At 38.5% G+C, this 19,833-nt stretch overlaps 1 protein-coding gene across 9 annotated transcripts in view; it reads right to left on the bottom strand.

Moving 5' to 3' along the window:
- The window catches only part of ATP2B2 (ATPase plasma membrane Ca2+ transporting 2), a 388,712-nt gene that overhangs the window by 291,546 nt on the left and 77,333 nt on the right, over positions 1 to 19,833 (bottom strand). For all 9 annotated transcript variants that reach the window (XM_065687047.1, XM_065687048.1, XM_065687049.1 and 6 more), the window contains exon 2: positions 16,599 to 16,652. The gene's annotated coding sequence lies outside the window, so the exon portion shown is untranslated. The remainder of the gene's footprint in view (positions 1 to 16,598; positions 16,653 to 19,833) is intronic.

Below are 19,833 nucleotides of genomic sequence, written 5' to 3'. Positions count from 1 at the left end.
CGTTATGAAAGGAAAGCAAAGCAGCTGTTCAGTGAAGACTTAGAAATTCCCTTTTTACTTCATGGGAATTTCTAAGTAAATTCACTCATTGTTGGCCATTAAAAACAAGTCCTAAAATTTAAGGTATTCCATGCTCAATTCTTAAACAGTGGAACAGTCATGTCTACATATTATTCCTCCCCCCAAAATAGCCTCAGCTCAGGATAACTTTAAGCTGTTTGGGTTGCAGTACTGAGATAGTTACTGATGATCAAGTTCTATCAGCAACATGATTAAGTTTACATAATTATTTCCTATGAAGAAATGAGAAAACCCTGAAGTATTTTAATTTGACCCAAATAAGATGCAGATTTTTTCATTTATGATTAAATGAATACTGAATACCATTAAGAACTCAAGGTGGGAGTTTGAAGTTGAAGTTAACCTGTGTTACCAGCTTAATGGCCTACTCTGTAACATGTACCAGAACGCAGCAGAAAGTAAGGTGGAATAAAATGTATCTAGACATTTTCAACTTCACTTGATATTTCATACATAACACAAATCTTATTTGACAAGAAGAAAAGCAATAAGAAGAAAAGCCATCCACTTAAAATTGCATTTTTTGGTCCTAATTCTTGAAGATGTGAAAGGAAGTCTAAGATTCCATGGAAAATGTTCTATTAACACAGAACAGGGAAAAAACTATTCTGTGCAACAGGCATTCAGCAACTAGTAGATGAAAAAACATTGCTGCCAAGTGACTAAAAGCAGCATTACATTTTCTAATAGTCTGAAATACAGTGAATTTCACTACAATATCAATGCGCGCTCAGGTGCGTGAAATACATGACACAAAGGACATCGACGATCACATTAGAAAGACGTTTCAATTTATATTCACAGTAATAAAACTTCTTTTCATATACTTTATACATCAGTTAGATATATGAAACTGCTTCTCTCTTATACAGCTCGGCACAAGCCATTCCCAAGAGAGGGGAAAACACAGTAAAAGAGGATATTAGAAGATATGTTTATAGTTCTCGTAAGAAGCCTTTTCTTCTTTAGTGTAGCAATCCTTCATCATCAAAGGTGGAGGCCAATACAAATTCATAACAACTTTTTTCTTAAATCAATAAGATTAATCAATACCGCTGTATAAAACCACCACGTTTTCCATTCTGGATTTTTTATGTCTTGTTATAGAGATTACAGTACAAAACATTAAAATATGCAGCAGATTTGGCTGCTTTTCCTAGACTTTGAAATTTGTTTTTCTGACAGGAAGATGGGTGTTTCACCTAGCAATGACATACCGAAAAGAAATCACAGCAAGCTTCCTCCCTGGTATTTCTGCACCAGTGTCATCCACACTCATATCTTGAGCAACGGCTTGTCATGAAAATAATGATATTAATTAGAACATAATGAAAACAACCATTTTTTGCCCATTCCTAGCCATCACTACACTGGACAAATATTTGCACTGTTCATAGCTCTTAAGTATATGTCTGTCTAAAGTTACATAAATGGATTTGCTGTCAACTGACACACCTGCATTTTACCTATTTATTTTAATTCTCAACTTCAAACCCAAACTGTTTAACCTGTCACCATCTAAATGTAATAGTAACTAAATATCATGTTTTCAGATAGTCAGAGAATTATTTTATTGATAGGCCAATGATAACAGAAGGCATCAGCAGCTTTCACAACTCAAAATTCCTTTGTATTGGTTGCAGCACATAAATTTCCAGGGTCTAGAAAGCCTGTGTAGACACAGTCATGATCTCTTACAAATGGAAGCAATATGTTGTTAGACTAATGTGTTTACATTGAATGTTAGACATTTATGTTCATATGCTGCAGACTCTTATCAGTTACATATTCTCAGGACCAAAGCTATTCTGTAGCACAATAAAAAATAAAGTGAATACTAATTTAATTCTAACCCATCATTTCTTTCACCGCTACTCTGTGTTTGTATTTTTGCAAGTCTAGTCAAAGCATGCAAACTTGCACAGCATTTAATAAAATATGCAAAATCAGCATATTTGAGGCACAGAAACTATAATTTTTAGCGAAAGCATCCCTAAGCATTATTTATACAATTTTTTCCACTCAAATATTCTAAATTCAAGTCATCTTGCACTTAACAGTCAATTACATTGCAAAGCAGGTGGGGGCGAGTATAAATATACATATGAGTTACATTCAGCATGAAGCAGCTGAGGCACATTCAGAAAGAATAGAAGCAAAAGAAAACTTTGAGCCAAGGCACAGGTATGTGCTAGTCTACCACCACTATACACACTCTCCTGCCAGGGGAAGCAGGTTATCTTATCTATCTTAAAAATGAAGTGGACTCACGTCCACACTTTCAAAGCTGTTATAAGCTGAACAGTACTTGATAGATGAGAATCTACTGATCCTAATTTTAGAAACATCATATGGATAGGATGGAAGATGATAGAGGTACTGTAACCCACTATGAGAACACAATGGGGAACACACGAAAAACCTCCAGCTCATTTTAAGAACATTTAAAGTTCCTGATTCTACAAAACTGAAAAAGCTTCAACCTTGTTTCTTCTTGCTATAGTTACTTTAATTTTTTGGATTTGGATATTCAAGAATCACAAAAAGAAAAATTGAGCAAAAAGAAGGAAACCAGACTCATTATTTTAAGGCCAATTGAATGATATTTGCTATCACACTTGTAATATGCATGTTCCATATTAGAGCTACCAGTTCGGACCTTAATGCTGCTACTGGCACATGCAGCACATGCACCTGTATAGCATATTTTCAAAATAAGAAAATAAAAATATAAAATACAAACACTAAAATAAAATGTAAGTAAAAGAACATATATTTGAATTGGCTGTTGCCTAAGGAGTGAGAAGATGAGATAGCAGTGACAATTCCATTACACAAACCAAACTTCCTGAAGTGAAAGCTTGAACGTTTAAAAACCCCGAAGAGTAGAAACATCTATTAAAAACATACAGCTGCTCCTCAACTATTTTATGTTCATTTTTCATACATGTGGATGTTGTTCCAGATCAAAATGCTGACTTCTGGTTAAGTATCTATGGCCGAGTCATAAGGCACATACAAACAGAGGCTTCAGAGGGACTACTTTGTCCTTATACCATCTTTTCCATCAAGTACTAAGTCACTGTCATAGCTATGCTTCAAAAATTTCAGCAGAAACTATTCCTGTGCATACATCTGTAGGAGCATTTCTGGGTCAGATATTCCCTTGAACTGAAATATTAGATACTTAAACCATCAAGACAATACCAACATCATAAATATTATTATAGATTTAGAAATGGAGCTTAATCAGTAGTGATTTAGTTCTGCATCTTGGCTTGAGAGCACCATAGCAAACGCTTTGGAGACAAACTGCTGCAAAGAAGAGAAGCCTGAGAAGCCTGTGATCTGGTAACACCCAGCTACAGGGGAGGGTTCCTCAAACTCATTTCTAGCTCTTCCTATGGAACATAAACAAGTGAAACCTTAATTATAGTAAGCTTTCACATACAAATGGAATAGATGTAGATTTAAGAAAATGTAGAAAGCAGCAATTTACTTTGGAATAATTTAATTTTATTTAATTGCTTCTAATTAAAATTATTTTACAAATGTAAAACAAAAGTGACTATTAATTCTCCGCATAAACTAAATTTAGCTATGAACCGAGTAGCTTATTCACAGTGTTTACTATAATTATTGCAATACTTTTGTAACTCGGATGATTTAAAAGTTTCAGGACTTGATACCAAATAATGGTTTCTGCTGCATAAAGCAAAATAACCTTTCAAACTCCTGGTGCCTTTGTACTTTGAATGTGACTCACTAAATTTACATTTAGTGAAAGTACATGTGGGTGTAAAAGCACTTATGTATTATCAAGGAATATGACATTATAATCCCATGAAGTTACTACTTATGGAAAAAAATAAAACTGTTCCCATTCTCTTCCATAGCGAAGTGTGAAGTGAATACCTTCCATTAACTTCACCTTCTATTAACTTTATAAAGGACACTTAGTATTTTTGCATATATTTAAGTTTGCTTTTAACACAAAGTTTAAAAACTGTCCACAAAGCATAAAAAAAGGGAAATATTTTTCAAAAAAAAGTTAACTCATCGGAAAATAACTTTTGTATTTAAAACTATTCACTGATTTGTGTTCAATCTGACAAAAGGATGTGGTGACAAGTTGGTGTGGAAAATTAAACAAAAACCATGGACGACATTCTGCAAACATCTGTATTTTATAAACAGACCAAGGTAAAGCCAAAAAGGGTAATTTAATTTCTTCTCTTCATCATTTTCCTTATCCTTATATATTTTTACTATCCAGTTTCTTGTGTGATTCTTCAAACACCAACAGACCAACAAAGCAAATGCACTGCAGAGTCAGTGTGCCATTTTTAGGTGACGTTTGTTAACTGAAAAGTAAAGCTATTACTAAAGTCTACTTCCAAGACATTTTCTCTCTGCAGAGAAGCAATTTCATTCACCAAACTCTTTAATACTCAAAAGTCACAGTCTATCTATCACAAGGGACAGTCATGAGCAATTCCTTTCCCAAGGAGATGACCTGAACACATGGTTGAACTGCCCTATGTAGTTCACCCCACTGAGGCTTGAGCATGTACCTCTGGAATCAGACACAGAGAAATGGAAAACAACTGCAGGCACATCACCTGCAAGTGGGTGCCCACTGAACTGCTAATCCCCCTGGCACCAGTGTTCACAGCCCAACTGCACAGGAGTGGTCTCAAGAGTAAAGGGGTTACCTTTGGGTTTACTGGGGCAGTTTTTTCCTCACCGGCTTTCCATGAGGGACTATAGCAGTGCCCTGGAGATCAGGAAAACAACTGTGATAAAAAGTACTGGGTTGGAAAAGTAAGTCTGATAAGAAAAAATAGCCTTAAAAAGCAAACAGTGCACAAAACGTGAAATATGGTTACAGGCTAAAAGCTCAGAAACGTCTTGAAAAGCTCCTGTCAAGGACCTCCTTCTGGAAATCAGGAGACAGACAAGGGAACAACCACACACCCAGCTCCCTCTCTGATGTGAAGGCACCTGACACAGCCACAGAGTGTGGAAACAGGTATGCTTTTCTTTTTTAAAAGAAAAAATAACTTTGGCAGGGGGAAGAAAGTACACTCACACTAGTTAGCAATCTTGACAGCACTTAACCACCGGTTTCATCACAGAAACCAGTTCAAGAGTCTCCTAAAGGCCTCTGCACACGGAGGTATCAAAGAAGCAGCTGTGCAGGGCACGGTCTAGTGTCACTACTGCGCCAAGGCAGAATCTCTCAGTTACATGAATACAAAATGCAGAGGGCATATTTAAAAACTGGCCAAGATTACAAGCAGGAACAATGAGTTAAGTCACAAAACCAATTATTCAAGTGCCTGTTTTGAACATCTGAAAGCTAAAACCTGGAAAATGTGCTGTTTCAGGGAAAATTCTGTAGCACTGGGAAGATACTCCCAACGAAAGTTAAGTTTTTTTCTTAATTTCAGTAATACACTAACAAATCATCGTGTCTTGATCCCCCGAGCATCTCAGAAGCACTTTTAGAGCATTAATAATAGGTCACTTAATTCCCTTAGTTGATTTCTAATGTCTAATTAGGCTTTAATTCATGATACAACTTAAACTTTCATACTGATAGCCTGTATTCTTAAGGAAACAGGAGTTCCTCTTGCTAAGCCAGAAGTTTTCACAGTGAAGGCTGCTGGATTGCGGTGTTCTTTGTACTTGTTTACCACCTCCCTCAACCCATTCTAAAATAAATCAAAGTGTTTATTATAGAAACACTCTGGTTTGTCCATATCTGCTTATTCTTCTCAGCTGGCAATTGGCTCGATTTTGGAAATGTTTCATCTCTAAGGTTAGAGTTGGCAATGTTCCATAAATTACTCTGTCAAGGCACATCCAAAACCACTCTATACCAGGAACCTTGTCTTAAAACTGTCTTGAAGAGTTTCAACATGGAACACTGAATAAACACATTGTTTCATGTTTATTACCCTGAAAAGGTAGGGTTAACAGGGGCTCATTGCCCTTATTTGAGCGCTCCTAGCTATGGACTGCTGCAGTATTTGACTCTCTAAAGGTCTCTGCAGGGCAGCTTCTTCTACTGTCAAGCTAAAAATAAAGCTTTAAGGGAAAACAAAAAAAAAACCAAAAAACAAAACAAACACACCAAACAAAAACCCAAGCGAAAAACCAAACCCCAAACCGAACAAATAGCAAACCCGAATGACTACAAACTAAAAACACCCCACACAATCCTTCTGCTTTTTCATTATAATTCTTACTCCATTTTCTATTGCACCAAGCAGTGCCCTGCTTGGTTATTCTAGTAACCAAGCTTAGCATTACTAGCATGGTACATCTACCTCCAAGATCTTTTTTGATCTTAAACAGACTAGAACAAGAACTAGAATTAGAGTAGAACAGAATCAGGGAAGGAAAACAGGCTGAAATCAGAGTTCAAACAGAAGAGAACAAGAACAGAACAGAATTCCTCTCCCGTTTCCCTCCACCTGCAATGCAGCACACTCCCAGCTCTCCCTCCGGGATTCTGGCAACAGCAGCAATCTGCCGAGGAACAATCAGCTGCACCTTGGGACACCTACTCCTGCACCAAGCTATATTGTCACTGGGGAATCATCTCAGGATCCCCCCCAGGTGCCTATGCTGGGGAGGAGACTATCATGCTGAGAAATGCTATTCCTTTGGCTCTTCGTCAAATGGAAGTCTGAGATTATGCCTTACACCCCACAGATTTTCCTGTCATGTTTCAGTTTAACTTGTTTCGTTCTAAAGATCGGAAAAACACAGAATCAAGCAAGAAAAAAGAAAAATCAGATTTCTCTCTCCGAGATACAGCACTGCCTGGACGGGGCTGACAGCGGACAGCACCGACCCTGGCTCCGCCCCATGGGGGTTAAGCAGCATTACCGCCCTGCAGTGTCAGCGTTCCCTACCGCACTAAACCTTCACGCCCATGCAAATAAAACAAAGCAATTGGAATTGTTTCAGTTCATATTTTTTGGAAAGAGCAGTACACATTGTTCATGCTAAAAGATAGACTGGGGTTTTTTACTGTACTGAACTCATTAGAAGCAAATATGATGGCAATCTAATTTTTTTCTGCCACAAAACAAACCGCAGATTCAGTTTTCAACTTCCAGCCGAAAGCTCTTCTGGTTATAACTCGAGTCTAAACTTATACAGCATGATCACTACCATAAATAATCTGCAAAGTGTCCGGAAAACAAACTCCCCCCTTTGTAAAGTATCATAAGAAAACCAAAAAGAACTAAACATTGTCAATTCAGCTTTTCTTTTACTTTGCTCTTAAGGATTTTGAAAGACCAGCTGAAAAGTATTCCTCCCACAGAAATGAAGAGCTTAAACTAACCAAAAAATGCTTCCCAATGGTTGGGTTTTTTTCCCAAGAATACCTTAATAAAACTATCTGAATAAATTTAAAGGGAGATAAATGGTGTTTCCAAGGATAAGAAATTAGGGAAGGGCTCTAAGCATCACTGGGGGTTGGACTAGATGATCTTTTGAGGTCCCTTCCAACCCTTGGGATTCTGTGATTCTGTGATCACAAAATTATACTCATGTTTCATTTAAACTGATTTTGTCTACCATATCACTAAGAAAAAACCCCAAACAACCTTGACTTTCATCTTCAGGAAAGAGAACAAAATATTATTTTAAGATCTGACAGAACAATTTCAGGTTAATAATACACATGTAAATAGGAAATGTGCAGATAATGGGATTTGTGTGAAAAATCTAAACCCCATTGCTCTTCATTAAATTCAGTATCATCAGCACATTCTGCTGGAGATTCAATTAAAAAGCAATATTCTAAATTTATTACTCAGCTGTAAATATTAATTCTGTTTGCATGCAAACCAATATAAATTTGCAGTAAACAGCTAAATCATTCTAGAGGAGAAAGTTCTGAACATCAGCCCCAACAGCACCAGAGGACCAAAACAACAGAAGAGCCACACCACCTGGATACTTGCAATGCGGTACAACGTACTGTGCCTTAACAAACCAAGTTAACTGATAAAAACCAATGGTAACCAAGATGCACAATGAAAAACCACATAGCTCTTTGGTTATCAAATGTTATAAATCACTGCTTCAAATATATGTGTTGGTTTTTTTTTTACCATATGGGAGATGGGAAGGGCCTGTCAAAACACAATACTGATGAAAATTTCCTAATCAAGCTTGACAGATAACCAAATAAACAGACTGACAGACAGACAGAAATTGCATATGCCTCATTTCATTAAAAAAAACCCAACAAACTAAAAATAAGGTCTTACTAATAATTACCACTATCACTACATCTATTACAGCGGCTATTACAGCCCCCCCAAACTTCAGCACTATGTGCATTCAAGAGAAAAACAATCAAACCAGAGAATGTATCACCCTGGAGGGCACAGGAAAACCAAGGAGAGATGAATCAAATCCCTGCATCTGTCTCCCCTACTTTTACTACTTCCTTAATGTCTTTTAGGCGTCCTGACTGTGCTGATGAACAGCACTGCAGCAGCATGAAGCACCTCGTGGGGCGAGCTGCCTCACCAGCAAAGTGAATGAAGGAGAATGTACAAAGGACAGCAGGACAGGGAATGGAGATGGGATTTTAAAACTCAGTTCTGGCTTTTCAGCCCAAGCCTGGCAGCTGCTCCCGAGCTCCAGCCACAGGGATATCCAGCTCTGGCACAGCCGGGAGCAGTGCCACTGCACATCTTCAGTTCCCACTGAGCCTGTGGGACAGGGACTCCACTTCCAGGCTCCAGCAGGGCCCTACAAGAGACTCACTTCTAATGCTTTCCTTCCCCAAGTTCCCCTTCATGATTTTCATATTTTCTATCTGGCACCTAGAAACAGCATAATACCAAGTTTGAACTAAATATCTCCATGGCTAGAAAAATATTTTTGATTCAACAGATGTCAGCAAAATTTTATGGAGTGAAAATTGAGTGACAGATGGTGAGGTCTGGGCAGTTCAAAGACGTTGAGTTTTATTAAAAAGGAAATTTGAGGGAAAGAAGTATTGTGCTGGAAATATTGATGCAGTGTTTAAGCAAATGTAAAAGTATTCTCATTTGATAGAAAACAGTAAGTTTAAAAAAGAAATAAAAAATACAGGTATTCATGCCATAAACCTCAGAACACTGAAAAAGGCATTTTATTCCACTTTCTTGTACTGAATACAGCTTTTCATCCATGACATTAAGATTCTCAAAGAAAAATAATATACTTTGTGGGAGAGAAAACTCCCCAACTACCAAACCAAAAATAACAATGACCTTGATGAAGGATCCTGGACAAAATACATCCTTTATGCGACACATTAGCTATTGTGAAAGCAAGTTTAGGGATACTGAACATGGGATAGTATAGTTTGGGGTAATTATCGAAGTATTAAACAAAACTGCAAATAATGGCAAATGCCCTATAGGAAACAAGACCGAGGATTGTAACTCCTGCCTACCATTCATTTATCTCCTCTTTCACAGCTTTGCCTCTTAGAATGGTAGAAAAACATTGACACCAATGTAATAGAGACAGTCAATGAAATGAAAAGAACGGCATAAACACAATTATCATGGCATAATATGATTTCTCTCCCTATTCCTATGGCTCTCAGGTCTTTTTTTTCTTTTTTTTTTTTTTTTCCAGGCGATGTTTTAAACATTTTAAAGCATCATTCAGAAAAAAATAAGGGAGGCAAGTAGCAGTTTCAGACTCATGAACAGGCTCAGCCTGCATCAAAGACAAAGCTGCCCTATGGAAGTCAGTGAGCTACGGTAGATGTCCAGGGGGAAGGACTTTGAGAAACCTAATAGTTCCAGAGCACTTAATCATTCCGCAAAGAACTACCTGTTCTCCAGATGAGTTATGTGCACCCAAATCAGCTCACAGCTGAGACACAGCCCGTGATAACTGTGTTGCACTGGTACTGTTCGCAGGAGGCCCAGCAGCAGGGAGCTGGCAGAGGGAAGCACAGGAAGAGCTAGGCTCCCAGCTGCCCACTGAGCCAACCATGTGCTGAGCCTCACCAACACAAATTACCTGTGTCCAACACAGTGTGCTTCACATCTCTCCTACAAGAAGCCTGTTGGAAGCTAAATCCAACTCTAATCTGCTCCTGGTGCAGCACAACTTGGGAGTTTTGGTACTGTCCTAGACTGTCTTTAAGAACACTCTGACATTACCAGTAGTAAAAGGATCACAGACACATTATTACCCGGATATTTTTGACCTTGCATCTTAATTTCTCAGTGAAATCTTCTACCAGTTATTTAAACTGTGCTGTCTGGATTCCCAATGTGTGCTGCCTGACAGAGACGTGGAAGCTGCTGTACCATCACACTTTAGAAATGCCACTTACTTTCCCAAAAGTGGCACAATAAACTGACATCTTCCTCAAGACTTTGAATCCAGAACCACTGCTTCAGCATTAACATTTATGGCTTATATAGTAATATCATATCTTAGGTGCATTAGATGAGGCCACACCAGGAATACCAGTTCAGTTCAGTTTTGAGTCCCACACTGCAAGAAGGCCATGGAGGTGCTGGAGTAGGTGCAGAGAAAGGCAACAGAGCTGATGAACATCCTGGAGCACAAGTGTGATGAGGAACAGCAGAGGGACCTGGCAGAGTTTAGTCTGCAGAAAAGGAGCTTCAGGGGGACCTTACTACTCTCTACAACTACCTTAAAGGAGGTTGTAGTGAGGTGGGGTCTGTTTCTTCTCCCAGTTAGCAAGCGACAGGACAAGAGGGAATGGCCTCAAGCTGCACGAGGGGAGGTTTAGACAGGAGATTAGGAAGAATTTATTCCTCAAAAGGGTTGTCCAGCACTGGCACAGGCTGCCCAGGTCAGTGGTGGAGTCACCATCCCTGGAGGTATTTAAAAGATGTGTAGATGTGGCACTTGGGGGAATGGTTTAGTGCTGGACTTGGCAGTGCCGGCTTAACAGCTGGACTTGATGATCTTAAAGGTCTTTTCCAACCTCAACAGTTCTATAATTCTGTCTTATTAGTGGTTTTAGACTTCGACACCAACACCACAAGTAATACATACTTGGCTACAAATACTGCATTTTGCTAGTGAAATAAAGTATAAACATTCCACTTAAGTTTGACAGAGTGATAAAAGATTCAGCTAATTCCAGCCTACACAAAGCAAAATATCCTCCTTGAGTTCTATACTTCAAGTTATTGTACAGGTACAAGCTATTCAGAGGCTATGTTTAGCTTTACAAGTCGCCCATCATTCCTTCCTCTGTATCAACATATTTATCTGTCCCATTCAGGTATTTTACACTTGTTCAGAAAAACCAAATAAGAACATGAAAATTCTTGGATCTGTGTTATTACCAAAGTAATTCAGGTCCTGCTTAGTAGAGCCCTCCAGCCTTCACAAGGAGAACAGGCCTTCAGATAAACGATCAGACTCTGATCTGATCCTAACAGCACATACATATTGTCTAACATACATTTACAGTGCTTTTAGACCAAACAATTCTGTAGCTAAACAAGAACAAAAAATGAAACATTAAAGGGAGGTGTTAATTCCTTCTATTTACAGGCTTCTTTTAGCAGTTTTCTCTATCAGTTAAAATTGAAGTTGTTTCTTATTTTCAGTGATTTGAAAATCAAGTAACACAAATTCATCAGATAAATGAGTCTACCTTTCCAGAGATACGTAAGAAAATGCAGCTTACGCATCTCAGGCCTCCTCTCTTAGAGCTATTCTTTATCTTCCTAAGGCAAACACAATGATCAGTCTGCAAACCTCCTGAAATAATTACCCAAATACCTCCTATCTCTAGCTCTTCAGGAACACAGACTTTTCAAAAGAACTCTGAAATGTGGTCATTTTGGTTTTTCAAGTATGCAGCGTTAATGAAGTGAAAATATCACACCAAATTTCAAAAAGCGATTTCAAAAGCTTGACCCGAGCTGATAACCGTGGTTAAGATTTTCATTTCTGCGTATTTAAGATAAAATGGCTCAGGAGTTACTGAGAGGAGAAAACAGTTTTACACTGGGGAGAAGGATAGTATTTCAGCTGTGAGAAAATTCTGAACTAAAAATGGCCCAAGTGAATGTGCCAGCCTGTTCACTGTGTGATTTTGAAAGGAAGGCCCATAGTGTACAACTTGATTGTAATATTGAAGTTGAGCTGATGGTGCAAGGACTGATCATCAGCTCAAAATTTACAGGAAATCTAGATTTAAGCCCTACAAAAGAGGCAGATCATTATTTAGAAATATTCTAAGGAAGGTCTCGCTCTCATCAGTGCTGATGCTGAAAGCAGCATTCCTAATAATTCCCTCTGTCACATTTGAATCATTCAGCTGTGTTTCTGGGTTACCTTTTCATCCCTGTGTTTTGGGTATTAACAGCCAAGGAAATACTACGCCTGGTACAACTAACAGCCCACTGCCACTGCACAAGGGTACACTCAGAAAAAATGACAGCATTTCCATGAGTAGACCTGAGTGAGTACACAAGGCCAGGGGATTCATATTAAAAACAATAATTCACAGGTAACTGAACATGCAATGTTAATGATATGGGGCCTTGGTCCAATTTGTCAGGCCAAAGCTGGCAACTGCCAGCAGAGTTTACTGTGAAATGACCCAAGGAAAAAGTATGCTTTGCACAATCTGATGGAACCTTCTTATTTTCCTGCAGTGAGAGGCAGAAATGCACAATCTAAAAAAATCTAAAAATGCAAGATCATTTGCCAATGGATTAAGAAAGAAGGAAATTTGTATCGATATGCACACTACTCCCGAAAGGGAATGAACTTACTTAAAAAGCACTTGCTAGAAGCATCATTTTAAGGACACTTCATGGCAAATTATCATATTGCAACCAGAAGTTTCTGAACAGCTGCCTGTTGAACGCTTTCACTGACAAGCTGCTGTTAGGTAAAACACCATGTCCACGCTGCACAAGGTTTGTATTGCAGAGGATATTACATTGAAGAGATGCTATTCTCGGTCCAGAATAAGAATTAGTTCTGTGGGAGTTAAATCTATCAGTTATTAACAGTTCCGTATGGGAAATCTTTTGAATAATGAAAATCAAAAAAAATTTTTTTCCTGGCTTATACCAATACTATACTTATTACTGTGTAGTACTATCTTTGATGAGAATTCCTGCCACTTAGAGCTACTGGTGTAACTACACTGGTGTCAATGGAATTGAGTGAACACACTGTTAGGCAGGACTGAATTAACTGGAATTTATACAGAAACTCAGGGCAGCTCCCAGATATTTCCACAGCGAATGCACTCTGTATTTTGTAGAAACACACTTTGTATTTTGTTTTAATTTATAGGACATGCTCCGTGCACTGGGAATGTCAGTGGCTTTCTGAAAGTAGTACAATGTGGTACCGCTCGTCACCATCTCTGACAATCTGCAAGGTACACGTCACAAGGAGACAACAAGTAAACTGTCTCACCAAGCGGCTTTGCATTAAATGCCTTCTTTAATGGGAGCTGAAAGCACACTGTTCAAGATGATCATTAAAAAAGGAACCAAACAGCTCTGGGCTCTCTGATTAATTGCTCTACTTTGCTAATTTGATCAGCTCTCAGTCACTTTTCCGTGCCTCCTTCACTGGCTTGATCTACTTTGTAAATTCATCTATTTCTGAACACCTGCAGTCAAAAGCCCACCTCCACACGAGTTATGACTCTTTATTTATACACAGCATTTTTTAAAAGGTCAATTAAAAAAACCAAAACCATCTTGCCACAAGGAGCATTGCTGGGCTACAGTAAGGCAGAAATTAAATAAGGGTCATAGTAAATACAGGCAGCACTCCCTGCACTCCCCAGTGCTTCATTCCTGCTCTATTCAGTCATATAAACTGTATTCTTCAAGAGAATTCTAATAAAAATTACATTACAGCAGACAAAAGATGACAAATGATTCAAAGTAATTGCAATCCCCAAACCACATTAATCAGATAAGCCATACATCAGGAGGTGAATAACAATGCAGGTTCCATTTAGAGTACCACGGTTAGCTGAAAATAAACAGGGACTTCACAAAGAAAGCGCAGTATTATTATACCACATTAGAAGCAAGTAAACTGATGATAAAACTTCGGGGGGTGGGGGGAGATCAGGAAGAAATTCAGCATCATCCATAATGGATCTATTTCAGATAATAAAAGATTCCCTATGTATTTACAAGTCCAAGTGTGTGACCTGATTCACAACTGATAAGCAATCCATTTACACTTGCACCAGTTCTTCATGCAGAGCAGGACTCTTTGCAAATAGAGTACAAATACAAAAGCTGCAGTGCAGTAATGTTGAAAGGATGAACTATTTTCCTTCTTAAAACTAGCTGTACCGATCACTTTAATTCATCTTTCTGATTGGTATTTCATCCTAATGCTTTCTTGGGAATATAAATGAGAAACAAAAGGAAGAATCAAAAATTTTATCAGACTATGAAGATTTTTGACACCAGATTTGTAATTCCTTTTCACAGCATATTCTTTGTGTAGAATTTTCAATACTCTCTTTTAATCATCATTGTCTCCCTCTCAAAACGCGGACAGTGTAAAAGGAATTTTTCCATCTAAATCAGAAAAATTATTGTTCAGTTTATGATCCTTGATAAAACGTATCTAAAAACATTAGACTGACAACAACACTGTCAGACTTGCCTAACTCATAAATACAATTTGCATTAGTATTATTTAGTTATAAGCCCTTGAGATTACAATAGTTTCTTGTATTTGCTGTAAAACCTATTTCAGCTAAGCAATGCCAAGCTTGGGGCCTCATGCAGTAACTGTGTGGACAAAAATCCCTGCTTTAGAGAATATCTACAAAGCTGGCAGTGGATTACTGCTAGATGGACTCCAAAATGATGGACACTTCTATCGTACCTCAGAGCACAGAATATTGGCCCGATATTTTAAAACTAAGAATAAAAGAGAGTAAAATTATTAATAGAGCTATTTACTGCCTTTCTGGGGCTCCCAGATTAATTAAACTGGCAGAATCTGTGCTACAGTCCTTACAGCCTTTCCAAACCTCCAGCAAGCACCAGTAAAATTGTAGGACTGCTTCAAATATCACTACGTGGTACAGGAGACTTTGCAAAAACTAATGCATTACATGGAAAAGTTGCTAGAATGAAGGAAAAATGTAGAAAACAGACCAAAAACTGGAAATACAGAAACTTTGGCATAGAAAGACCTGACAGATGTTAAGCTTTTGTTCCTGCATTAACTCTTCTTCCAGAGTGATGAGCAATTAAATGGAAGATGCAATTGAGCAAGGGCTTGTCCTTGGTCATGATCTGCAAAGATGCACATGAACCTTTACCACCAGCTCTTCAAGACCCTGGGTGCCATGCTACTCCCATGGGTAAGTGTGATTATTAAAAAGCCAACGAATATCCTAGGATTAAACATTTTTATTCAGGAAGCAGCAGTACATTCATGAATGTGACGGGACTCTCCAAAATACCAAGAAGCAGCCTAACTGAACATGTCTATTGATTACCCTGACAGCTTAATAAAGCAGATTGTCAATGGCTGACTGAACTTAAGTGAGCTAGGGAAGAAGATTAAAAGACGGTGTCCCCCAAAGCCTTGGCCACTCCTCTGACACCTCTAATCCCGTTGGCCAGCTAGGGAAAGCTATTTATTAACTTTTGGTCTCAAAGGTAGAGACCACTGAATAGCACAGACATCCTTTGGTAGGTAGGGGAGAGCATATGCAGTAAGAGAAAAACAGACAGGAAAAGAGAGGGGTGGAACCACATGAAGGTTCCTGTTACTTCGAGTAAAAAAGCAAGAGGAAAATTATAAAACGTATGTATCAGTAAGCTCAGAAATACAGGTGTTTTCTACTTAACAGCTCACAATATCCCAGAACATCATTGGAAACCATTTGATTAATGTGGAGCTTAATTCCAAAGGTTTATTTTCCTGTACTAGTAAAAGGGATAATTTGCTAATATTTGTAGAAGGGGAACAGCAGAAGTGTGTGCTGCTTTGGAGGAGCACAGGGGCTTATTTTGCCTCTACAAAGCGTTTATGAAATATTTTTAACCAAGTTATTTTAAGAAGCGCCAAAGAGTTGGCAGCCTTCAAGAGTAACTTAGCATAGATAAAGAGCCTGAGGACATGGGGCCTGGACAAAATGGGATTCAGTGGGCCTTCTGTGTTATTGTTTGCACCTCATCATTTGGTGACCAGTCATGAATTAGGATTCCACTGCATTATTTAAACTACAAAAATGTCCCTGCCCTCCCTACCTGTAACTTTTAAGATAACCATTATCAGGCCATTATCAGTTTGTTCATGATTTCTAACACTAACTTTGCACTGGATGTCGACTAAAACTGGAAATGGGTCACCAGTTCCATAGAAAAGCTAAAGACTAAAAATCTTGTCCATGTGTTTACGATCATTTCAAATAACCTACTATCCCATGGAATAATAACGTGTATGATTTAACAAGATGAAATGAGGCTTACCATGAACATAGCGCAGAGGGTGATGCAGTGTTTGTGCCACAGCATATGCAAGCCCTAATAAAAATAAAGAAAAAATAGTTTCAATTTTGGAAATACAAATTATTACTGATACAATGAATGTAAAATCAGAGTGGAGGAAAGGGGGAAGAGTCCAACCATTTAAAAGCTTCCGGTTTCATTTAGATCCAGATGGTTTTATTGCACCATTAATAAAATTAACCTCAGCTCTTCTTTATTGCTCCCTAAGTGATAATTTAAAAGTAAGTCTTTAAAAGAAAAATTTAAAGTATCTTACACATTGAAGTGTTAAAAATGTCTAATTACAGAAAGAAAAAATCCATATAATAATACAAGTAAAAGCTATTACACTTGTTGCCATTTATAATTGTTCCGTGGTAGCATTGAGGTCTATAAGCCTTAAGTAGAAATGGTAACCTCAATTTTTCTTAGAATCAAAGATTATGAAGGGCAGAAGGTCAAGTAAATAAATATACATATGAACCAGGGTATGTGAAGATTTTACTGAGTTACTTTTGGAGGAAATGAAAACAAACATCTCTGCCAAGAATTACATCAAGAGGAACACCTAGCTATCTGTCTGGTTCACAAATCTAACTGCAGGGTTACTACATTTTCAACAGAGAATCTGTTTTAAAACCTCCTGGAGATTATATTAAGCAAGCAGAGACATAATACTGTGTGCATATCATATTTGTCAACCATCTTGCCATTAGCCAGGGAATTGTTTCACTAAGCAGTGGGATTTATACCACTATACAGCAGTGACAGCCATGGAAGAGTTTCAATAGCATTTTCTCTTCATTCAATAGCAATTTCTCTTTCAACTTTTCAAAGCGCCGCTGGAACTTAACAAAATGATCCACGAACTGAATGTATGAATGTTGTAGTACGGCTGTTCTTGTTCGGATTCTTTGAATCTACGAGATTCCCTGTGAGCACTGCACACCTGCTCATGTCAGAAATTCAAAGGATGATACAACCTATTGGAGAGTCAAGGTGGAGTTAGGGAGGTGATACATCAAAAATGAAACTAAATCTGGCCAAAAAAAAACCATTTGGTAGAAGCACCATGGAGTCTAATTACTACAAGTGATCAAAATGTCTGTCTTTCACCATATGCTACCACAAGTACTTGCAGCAGTTCCAAGTCAAGCACCTTGCTCCACTGCCTGGGCTACCAGCAGCACTTTTCCACATTTATTCTGGTGTTTTCCCAGGATGGAAATACATGAAAATGGCTGAAAACTAGAGCTCTATCGTATAGATTGCACAAACAATACCAGAGTTAAGCAAAAGCATTTCCTCTTCTCCATGAGCTGGCAATGTAACCCATGCAATGGATACCACAGATAACATGCCAGGCAATCTGCAGGTAACTCCAAGAAGCAAAAATGGGGAGGCACAGCACAGGACTCGATCAGCACAGCTGCAGTCCTAGTGATGGCAATACTGAGCTCTGTCTTGCCCACACCACAGCTCCCAGTGCTCACTACTGGAGGCTAGGCTGCAAAAAGTGTCTTTCTTCCCAACAGCACAAGTACACCATTAAACCTCTGTCTGCCTCATCGGTAAAGCACTTCCACCTCAGTGAGACTGGGTTTGAGTGTAAATTCAGCAGCAACCTGAAAGTGCGCAAACAGTAGGGTGATAAAGTCAAATAAATGTGTAATCTGTGATTTATCTGACATAAAACATGATTTATCTGACTCTGTAGAAGACTCAACATTTTCAGGCAGGGAAAGACAACAAAACCATAGTCCAGGAGTATAAAATTCCAAGTCCCAGAGTAATCAATGCTAGTTTTAAAATGCATTGTTGCTTTGATCAGGGATTACTTAAGGCTCCATCAGTTCAATATTTTTTTATACTTTCATCTGGCATTCCCAGAGTTTTGGAACATTATAGTTAGGAAAGGTACCACATGTTGCTGTAAAATTCCCTGTAAAGGAGTTGGATCTGAGAAAGCCAGTCACTGGAAGGGAGGGTGGCTAAATTAAATTCATACAAAATTTATTGTTAAATAAAACCCCTTGTGCTTCATGTTTCTCTAAGTAGCTTACTCCATGGCTGAAGCAGAAACTCCTTATGCCTGCAATCATTCCTTTGCTGCAGTTGGCTGAAGATGTGAATAACCACAGCAAAATCGGTAATCAAAGAATTTGCTGGGGGGAAAAGTACTTTATTGTGTTTTCAAGACTGTTTTTGATGAGGGAAAGGTTTCATCTTCCTAAGTCAAACTAAAAACTGAACTATGAAGAGATGGATGGAGGTTCCCATTTATTCAAAATCCTAAAAATACGAAAGTATCACAGAGGTGGCAACAGCAGACTCTTCACTGACAACCCAGCTTCTTGGGACAAAGAAAATAGGGTATAAGGGCACAGCAGAAACTTGATTAAATAATAAAGGATTCTTCTAGAAGGGGACGGGAAGGTAAGAAAAGGTTATTTTGTCCCTCTTTCGGTCAGCTTTGGGATACTCACCTGTTATCAAATGTCTTGGCAACTTCGTATTTAATTTTATAAAATTCCCATAGATACTTTGTACTGTGGGCTGCTGAAGTGACTTCACAATGTAAGTCACAGCAGCTACAATCTCCTCCAGCCCACTCCAAGACCTGTACCCCTACCTGGGGTTTCCACACAAGCAGGATGCATCACTACATCCTTGCAAATGATGCAAGGGCGGAACTCCCACGTCTCCAAGTATAATGAACAATCTGAAGATGATTAAAGGTTGTAGATACTCAGAAACACACCAGTTGCAGACTTAACTGACGCTAAGAAAAACCTGTAGAATACTGCATGGTGCCTTCTTATCAAAGTTGGCACAGGTACTGTGTCTGCCTGTTCATCCAGCCCATGCCTCCTCTCAAGGCAGTGTTTCCATCCTACTGCTACTGGTATGGTGGGGTCTTGTTTCCTTTTGGTTTTAAACACTGATGAATGCTCAGGCAAACAAAAAAGGTCTGCAACTATTTTATCATCTCTTAAACTCACTTGTAACGCAGTTAAACATATTTTTTAATTCAATCTTGGAGATGATTTGGAACTGCTAAAATTGTACCGTTTATCCAGTATTCTATGGCAATTTTGGAATAGCACTCAGTAAGTTTATTTTTAGTACGTGCACTTCATTCACACATTCTGTAGTGCTGCACAAGGATCACTGATCTATATGCATGACTGCAGTGATAAGATCTGGCAACATTCTT

Source organism: Lathamus discolor, chromosome 7, assembly GCF_037157495.1.
Source record: "Lathamus discolor isolate bLatDis1 chromosome 7, bLatDis1.hap1, whole genome shotgun sequence".
Taxonomy (NCBI): Eukaryota; Metazoa; Chordata; class Aves; order Psittaciformes; family Psittacidae; genus Lathamus; species Lathamus discolor.
The sequence above is the reverse complement of the archived record's forward strand: the minus strand, read 5'-3'. Positions and strand labels throughout refer to the sequence as shown.